At 49.1% G+C, this 8,537-nt stretch overlaps 1 protein-coding gene across 2 annotated transcripts in view; it reads right to left on the bottom strand.

Annotated features, from left to right (window-relative positions):
- Positions 1 to 6,901, bottom strand: part of LOC119093961 (transmembrane protein 229B) — a 21,054-nt gene extending 14,153 nt beyond the window's left edge. The window contains exons 1-2 of one of the 2 annotated variants that reach the window (XM_037216989.1): positions 6,663 to 6,901; positions 1,255 to 1,291 (exon numbers count right to left, since the gene is read on the bottom strand). The gene's annotated coding sequence lies outside the window, so the exon portion shown is untranslated. The remainder of the gene's footprint in view (positions 1 to 1,254; positions 1,292 to 6,662) is intronic. The other variant, XM_037216988.1, reaches the window with a different exon arrangement.
- Positions 6,902 to 8,537: the final 1,636 nt, after the last annotated feature.

Genomic DNA, 8,537 nt, shown 5'->3' with positions numbered 1-8,537 from the left:
CTTTTGTAATTGTTCAATGTGTATCACAGAAGCCTTCGCAACAGCGGAGGGACGGCGCGCATGTAGCCGGCGCAGCCCCTTCCCCCCTACCAGAGTGGGATTCGATTGGGGTTCGTGGTTCGTCACGCTACGAGTGGGGTTTGTCACGCATGCGTCAGTCGGCTGAAAGGAAAATGCGTCCAAAAGAATGCAACGTATACGTTCTCTTGACCTATAGCTAAGCTCTCTGCTCAGGGATATTCTATGAACGGACAGCAAAGCGTAGCGTCCGCGACCGGTTTAATAATAAACACGTTGGGGACCCACGTTTGCGGGATCGCACCCACTGCTGGGTTAGCACATGGTAGCACGATACATGACAGTGGATTACAGTACCACACACACTAGGGCCCTGTTCGATCCGTCGGAAGCACGTTTGTCGGTTGGAATGCGTGACGTCACGAGGGCTGACGGACCGTTCAGCGTGAAGGCTGACGAGAAGGTTTTTATTTTTGCCTTTATTTTTTCATTTACCTTTTTACTTAACTTCAGCCAGACACACTACCTATATCATGGTATACGGAAGTCTAGCCGGTTTAGAAGTGGAAGTGTGGTTCTAGTGTGGCTGGAAACATGGTCCTAGAAACCGGGGACGAGTCCCCCACGTCCCCCCGATGCCGTCGTCCCTGGTGACAAGTTGTGTCATTGAGCCGCATGTTTTATTAAGCTAGTGTTTTCTTATGACAGAGCATGTTTGATAATTTATGGAGAGCAAAGATTACCGAGGAGTCGCTGGAGAATTTGTGCGCGTGCAGTCAGTTTACTCGGTCCAAATGTTTGAGCCTACAGCAAAATGCTTTCTCACGTTGAAAAGAAGGCACGCCAATTTACTTTCTTCTCCTGTGCAGGACTCGACCTCAGCCTCGTTTGAAATGCAGAACTAGACGTTCCAGCAAATCGAAGTGTGGGAGAGAAAATAACATCAACCCGTTCAATTTCAAGGGTTAGGACGATGATATGATACATGTCATAAGCAACAATAAACAACAGTTACAGAAGTGTTATGATATATTACAGTATTTCTGTTATAAACTTGATCCGAAACCCTTGAATGGATGGATTTCTGGGATTAGCGCTCACACCAAGCAGTGCTTGTGTGAGCCATGCCTCCACCATCCCATCGCGCAATTCCAGGCAACCGCAGAAGTTAGTGGCCAAAGCGCGACGTACCACAATGGTCGGCACGGTCCGCCCTGCCTCCTGACGTCAACTGACCTTTAATGCGACCGCTGCCACCGGCCGCCGGCCATACCTGTCAATGGAAAATAGCGAGCACCCTAAAGCGACTCGAACCCACCCCGTCACGGGTCGGTGGATCAGAAGGCAGGCGCTCTAACCAACTGAGCCACCGGGACGGACATCTTTCGTTTTGGTGATTATAATGCTACGTAGTAATTGTAATGATAGGTAGTGATTATAATGAATGGTACAATGTCACAGCAATATGCAGTCGTGTTACGCGAACTCTTTGACGTCTTCCTAAAGAAGCATGCTTTGCAATCACAAATTTCAAAACCATGCCAACGGAACATTCGGTTTACGCTCTAAACTTGAACTGCTATCACAGGTAAGTACAGACGAGGGCGGCGGTATCGGCCAACGTTTTGGGGGGAACAAGGTTGTGCCTGTTTGGATGAATCATGTCAAGCTATGTTATACGCATAATGTTAAGCATTAAGTTTTAATATTTTGGGGACGCCTTCCCTGGAACCGTTTGTGCGTATATAGGTTACGTATTTCGCAATGTTAAACTTGGAAAGTAGGCACGTTTGCATGCTATCTCGTGTAAAACTAAAATATCTTTAAGCATTTACCGGGGCTAAAAGATTGTCCACAAACGATTTGCATTACACCGTTTACGTATGTTATCGATTGCATTTACGAGGGGCATTATGCATATAGATGAGACAGTACGAATAAGCTTATGCTTTTAGCATATACAGGACAGGGGGAGATAGATGTGATATTTCAGCTGCATGCCTTTACCGAAACAAATGTGAAACATTAGCTTAGATGAAGTCATATAGCCAAAATATGATACCTGCCACTCTAATCTCCTGTTTATTCTACGAGGAATGATGCTATTTATACTGTCCCATTAATCCGTTTTTACACATATTCGCCCACTACGACGAGCCAATTCAATACCTGCAAACCTCAGAACTAAACGACGGCTCTGTCCAAGAGGAAGCGATTTATTGAGTCATGTGCTCCATACGGACGCATTTTGTTAAAGGGCCTTGCTCGTAACAATGAAGTGGCATGAATATTTCGCCGTTGGAATAGAATGCAACTTGATAGAAGTCAGTGTTTTCCGTGAAAATATAACATTGTCGTCAGTGGGCTAATTCGCACAGCCAGGGCTTTGGAAAGGGGAGGGAGCACAAGGTTGACAAAGGGCCCCTGGTGATGAAAAGGCCCTCCAAAAAAAAATCGCCGGATATGACGATTTTTTAAATCATGGCATTCTTTCCTTTGGTATTTTCAAAATGTAGCGCTCTGTAAAAGGAACAGAAGCCTGAACCTATCACGAGATAAATTCTATTTGAATTTTATAGTCAATAAACTGAAGGAAAAGTAAATTAAACGATCGCAAGAAATCAGTCGCCGGCTCTCTCCATTTTGAAAGTCCAGTGACCTCTTTCTAAACCGGTGGAACTCCAACGCTTCGTCAAAGTTTTAGCCGAGTTCTCCAAAGATGCTAGGGACCCCGTGAAAATAGATTGTTAATCAAAGTGGTTCATCATTTTGTAGTAACTTGGCCATGTCATGTTTTTTATACGATCAACATCTAGTCAGAATCAATCATTTTTACAAATTTTGTGACGCAGTTTTGGAGATGCGCGCTCACCAAATTTAGAAATAAAAACATCGACGCCCAGCGTCGCACTATCCGCAGACCGCGCAACGCCAGTCCCATGGCTAGCACTAAGTAGTGACCAACGTGAGGACGAGAAAGATGACGCAACTGAAAGAAGTGTCTTTGAACGCTCTAGGACATCCAATCCTATATCTAGAAGGTTGTTTGAGCGAGTATTTCACCAGCGCGATTTTTAGATTGATGCTAAGAACGGTCTTTACAGCACTGCGAAATATCGCTGGGATCTCTTGTTAGAGCTGGAAGAGTAAAGGTATAATGTCTATTTCCGTGTCCCTGTAGCTGTTTACCTATCCATATAACATCCCAAAAGTTGTGAAAATGATACGCCCAGTTAAAACTTGGAACAGTATGGAATGATTTTAAAAGGCATTCGAAACCAATATTCCATGACGGCTCTCGCGCGCACAACGCCTGTCGCCTAGTGTTAATTGCGGCGGCCAACGCCGTTCGGTTCTACGGAAACTGCAGCTTAGACGGTTCTGTGGCCTGGACCCATACCACCACTGTCCTTGCTTCCGGGATTTCGGGCGCGCAGGCTCAAATATTTTGATGTAATCTGTTTCACTAACAGATATGCAAAAGGTCTTTTGCTGCGCGGGTCAAAAGACCCGCGCAGTGGGCCCAGACTCGACGCAGGAGCCCTTATTGATGCACAACATCCCTGATTGCCGCAGGTGGTCCAATAACTGGCACGTAGACTCCAGTTCGGCTTAACGGGCCATGCTAGAATGGGGTTGAAGGGTCCACCATCTGTTCCTGGGGGCCATGGCTGGCACAGGACCCTCCATCTGCCTCATTGTAAATACTCATCATAAGTTCTCATGCTTCCTTTCACTGCCAGAGGGCCTCGACCAACGCAAGAAGCCACTGCCATTCGGGGTCCTGTCCTGTCTCCGTTGAGCAAATGCTCTTCTGACCGACTCGACATCCCTTGTTGACGCTGAACATTCTGTTCGGCACTGGACCCCTAACCGATACGTAAGCCCGCATTGTTGCAGGGGCCCCGACCTGTGCAAATCGTCAGGATGACCTTGTTGTCGCTTGGGAGATGAGCTCCAAGAGATCTGACCCACACGGAACCCACTGTTCGGTTTTGGTGATCTCTGGCCGAGATAGAGAAACGCTCTGTTTCAGGAGTCCCCAATCGATACAAGAGGCTCTGTAACTGACATTTGAGATCATGGCCCTACGGGCAGGGGCCTGTTGACCGTCCTTTCGTCCTTCAATCCTTTATGTCATCTTCGGCCAGCCCTTAGTTCCCTGCAGTCTTCCAACCGGGCCGTTGATCTTTGTTCTCGAAAGACACTTCGGCCCCTCTCCGAACCCCCTCGAACAAAGCCCGTGAACGACCAGGGGTCATTAACCGACACAGGACCGCTTTTAAGCCCTGTGGGTCTCTGATCGACACAAGGGCCCCAACCATTGCTTCAGGAACCTAAACCAATACAATTTGTGGCCACGTGTTCCTCCTCGGGATATGGGGCCCAAGGTTCAGACAGACTGGGTGCCAACTGTTCGGTGTTCGTGGCCTCTGGCCGACTGAGACACCCACATTGTCACAGGCGGTCCTCAAACGGCGCAAGAAAACCTCTGACTGATATTTCATATCACGATCCTACGGGCCACGATTCTTAATGTGATTTACATCCAGTTTTTTCTGGCCCTTATGCCTCCTAACCAAGCTTTTGATCGTCGGTTCCGGTGAGCCGCCCTGGCCCCTCCGCAGGTCTCATCGAACGCTGCCCTTGGTCGGCTCGGGCCCCCTTGCGAACACAGGACCCTGTGTCAAGCGCCGCGGATCACTAACAGATGCAGGGGCCCCAAACAGTAGAAAGCGCTAGCCCCGGGATTTGTGGCTGATTGGAAAGATTGGGGAGTAGGTCCTTAGGTCCACGCCGACAAGCAGCCGACTATGTGGCGTGGTGGTACCTGACCGACATATAGTCCCATATCAATTCAGGGGGTTCCCGTTTATCGCAAGAATCGCTCTGACTGTAATTTGGGGGCACATTCCACAGGTCGGGGCCCTTGAATAAAACTCCGACCAGCGCTTCGTGCCCTTAAACTTGCCCTTGGTCCTCGGTCCCGATAGCTCTTCAAGCTCTGCGGGCCTCCTCAAACACTGCTTCTGGCCGACTCGGGACCCCTTGCCATCACAGGGCCCAGTGCCCCTGTTAGGAGTTTTGGGGCCCTGACAGACACTGGGGTCCCGACCGATATAAATCACTGGCTCCTGCTTCGTCAGTGCTTGGGGAATGCGCCCTCAGACCCATGCCGACACCGAGCCGACTGTGCATTATTGGTGAAGTCTGACCGAGATATGTGCGCTTTTCCACTGAGGGACCCCTGATCGGCGCACAGGGTCCTCTGGCTGGCATTGAAGTGCCTGGCCCTGCGGGCCGAGACCCTGAGTACAACCTCCGGCCGGCCTTTCGAGCTCCCCGGACATTCAAGTCGGAACCCTATTCTAATACCCCTCGGACCCTAAGAGGTGTAAGGGGGAGCACGTGCCCCCGTGTCCCCCCCCCCCCTGCTTACGCTACTGAGTGGATTACTCGAGCTGTACATGTTGAAATTCTTCACTCCTCGTCAGTTGCGAATGGTTTCACAGAAGATAATTTATTGGCCTTTGAGAAAAACTGTCTCACATGAGGGGCACATCGTAAATATGTCAGTTATGTCTGTGTTCTTAATGAGAAACGCCTTCTACAACGGCTTTGTTGAAACCTTTCGGGTAGTGGAAGGGCTCACCGCGCTTTATGCGCAGCGTCGCCAAACCAAACTGATCCGTTAAGGCATAGACATATAATCAGGTATGTATAAGGACTCTCATGAATATGCTCATGGGCATATCAGCCCCACGTCAACAAAGAATCAAACAAGGAAAAACAAGAAGATTTGGGAGCTGGATCACACACCTTCCGGGTCTTATGCCTGATTTCATGAGCTTTGTGCTGCTAAATCACACAGAGCCCAAATGTACTTTTTCCCGGTTTCTGAGCCTACTGATTGAGCATCGCGTCTGGAGGACTTAAAACTTAACGGAATATTACTCTCTACACTTGTTACATTTCTGAGCTACTGCGCGCATTTGCTTAAGGTTTTTTAGGGGGGGGGGGGGTCGGAGGCGGGCTGCAGGTCAAAATGACCCTAGGACCCTGACGGCCTAGAGGTCCCAATATCAACCAAGATACGGGACGTTTAAGAGTGACCTGATGTGCTCACCAACGGTGACGATACTTCATCGTAGCACCCTTGATCAAAATGGGCCGGATTAAGTCCACAGGTGCACCACCATCTTTCAGAACAGCTGCAACTGGTTGATATTCGATGGGTAGGCGAGAATTTTTTATTCGTTACCAGATTTTTTACCGCAGTTAGCATGCTAAAGGGGCCTCTCCATGAACTCTTTTATGACGTACAGCTAGGACTTTCAGCGGCGGAGAGATAAACTGAACAGTCAAGACGGGTGACCTGCAAAATCGCAGCAGCAAGCCATCGCCCGAGACAACACTTTCTGGTATTTCATTGTTGCGTGGAATCGGCCACGGTGTCTCCCGCAGTTAACTCGCGGTAGGAGCTTCAAATAAACTTGCATGCAATTTCCGATAATACCCAGCCATCAAATGCACTAGAGAAAGTAAAATGCAAGAGAAAATACTGGCGATGGAGGTTCCAAGACTTCACCTCGCGTGTCGGACTCCGGTCTCATTTTAGCCCCCCCCCCCTTCAGTGCACTGACCTAGCCGTCGCTGGGTGACTGCCGTGTGACTCGCCTTCTGATGATCAGCTGACCTCTTGCCGACCCCGTAGTGCGTCAAGCCGACGCTATCCTCTGCGCGGTGCCGGCCCCTGTGTACCGCCGCCGCCCGGTCCGCGCGGCGCCCGCAGCTGTGCTGACTGTCGCCGTCGGCCGAGACAAGGCCCGTCTGAGGCGGCAGCGTCACCTCGGACACCCCTGGCGCCCCGAACACCCCTCGGTCGGCCGGCCGGCCGCTGGGGCAGGCTCTCGCGGCAATCGAACACGACCGGGCCATCGATCCCACGCGCACGGCCGGAGCGCGTGCGACAGAGACGCCTAGCGGCCAACGGCGAAGTCGAGATAGGCCGTCCACCCGCTGGGAAGATGGCATAACCATAACAACGGTCTGTTTTATTTTGTGTGCAGTTCTGAGGAGATGCAGACTGGGCAAATAGCAACAGCGATTATTTGGTCAAGCGTTCTTTGTGTTCCTAGGCTGCTTCTCCCCTAGGGGCCAAGTTTGGAAGCTGCCGAATATCTGTTGACATTTTGAAAGATATGGAATCTTCATTTCTAGCACGAGCCATGCACATTGAAAAATATATTGAATCTTTACTTCTATCACATGTTACGTAGCGTGGTCGGAGCTGGGCAGATGAGACGTGACCGGTTGTGACACGCGAGGCTTAGAGGCCTTTAACAGTAGATTTATTTGCATTGAACAGTTTCGTCCACCATCAGACATCCTATTCCCATTCGTGAAGAGTTTGACACAGAATGGTTAACAACATATGGCCTGTTTTGAGCGCTTTACTATTTTGCATAGTTAATCGTAACAAAAAACTACAATAACTAATACTTCAATATTTCCGCAGGCATCTGCTCCACACTTCTTGACGTCTCCAGCCCGGGCGCACCCGTACCCAACATATTCCGTAACTTTGGTTGTTTCTCAGTGTGTGCGGAGATAGGTATGGTATGGTATAAGTGTATAGGTATAGGTATATACAAAGGTATGCTCCACCCATGAAAGTCTTCACTGTGGATCACTGAGCTTAGACTTTTCCGCGATCTATGGAAGCATGTATGTGCAGATGAAAAATGCAGGGAAAGGCTCGTGTGGTGGACTTGCTGGGGCGCGCAGACTATGACGAACCATTTGTCGACACGGGCTCTTCCTCACCGGTCACAACCAATTCTCCTAGCCCACACTCATGCATGCGTATTGCTCGTACACGCGCGCACGTATTGTAACTAAGATGAACAAGACTCGCCACGTGACAGGATGTGAACAATGGGTCTGCCGCTGGCGAGGCACCTAGAGACCCAGCTTCAAAACCGTGTTTTTTTGGGTTCTGATTCAAGCGAATTAATTCAGTTTTAGATGAGTCGGACTCTGGCTCGTCTCGGAATAACACATGCTGGGCACCTTAGACGTTATGAAACGTTGAGTATCATTCAAGCTTCAAACATAGTCAAGGAGCATATATTAACAGCGAAATGATGTTGCGAAAAAATGCTTCGTTCTATAGAGCGGGATTGGGTACAGAGAGACCGTAGCACGGCATCCGTATCTACTGTATTGAGTCGAGTGGAATGGATTACGTTCGTTTCTGTTGGTTTCGGTTCAATTTGGGTGTATTTGTTATGTTGAAGTTAGTCCAAACTTGGTTGCGAAAGATTTTTCACTGGTTGGTGAAGCTTTGCAATGGCACATGGTTAGAATTCAATAACTATGTTAATGCTGACCTGCAAGACATCACGTAATGCTTGGTTTGCTTAAAGAGAACGTTCCACATAATAAGACATTGAAACAAGCATCACATATGATGAAATAAGCTACCGTCTAACTATTGGCGTGCTTGCCATTGGAAA

Source organism: Pollicipes pollicipes, unplaced genomic scaffold (genome assembly GCF_011947565.3).
Source record: "Pollicipes pollicipes isolate AB1234 unplaced genomic scaffold, Ppol_2.1 Scaffold_4002;HRSCAF=4701_pilon_pilon_pilon, whole genome shotgun sequence".
Taxonomy (NCBI): domain Eukaryota; kingdom Metazoa; phylum Arthropoda; class Thecostraca; order Pollicipedomorpha; family Pollicipedidae; genus Pollicipes; species Pollicipes pollicipes.
This window is presented reverse-complemented; position numbering and strand designations above follow the sequence as displayed.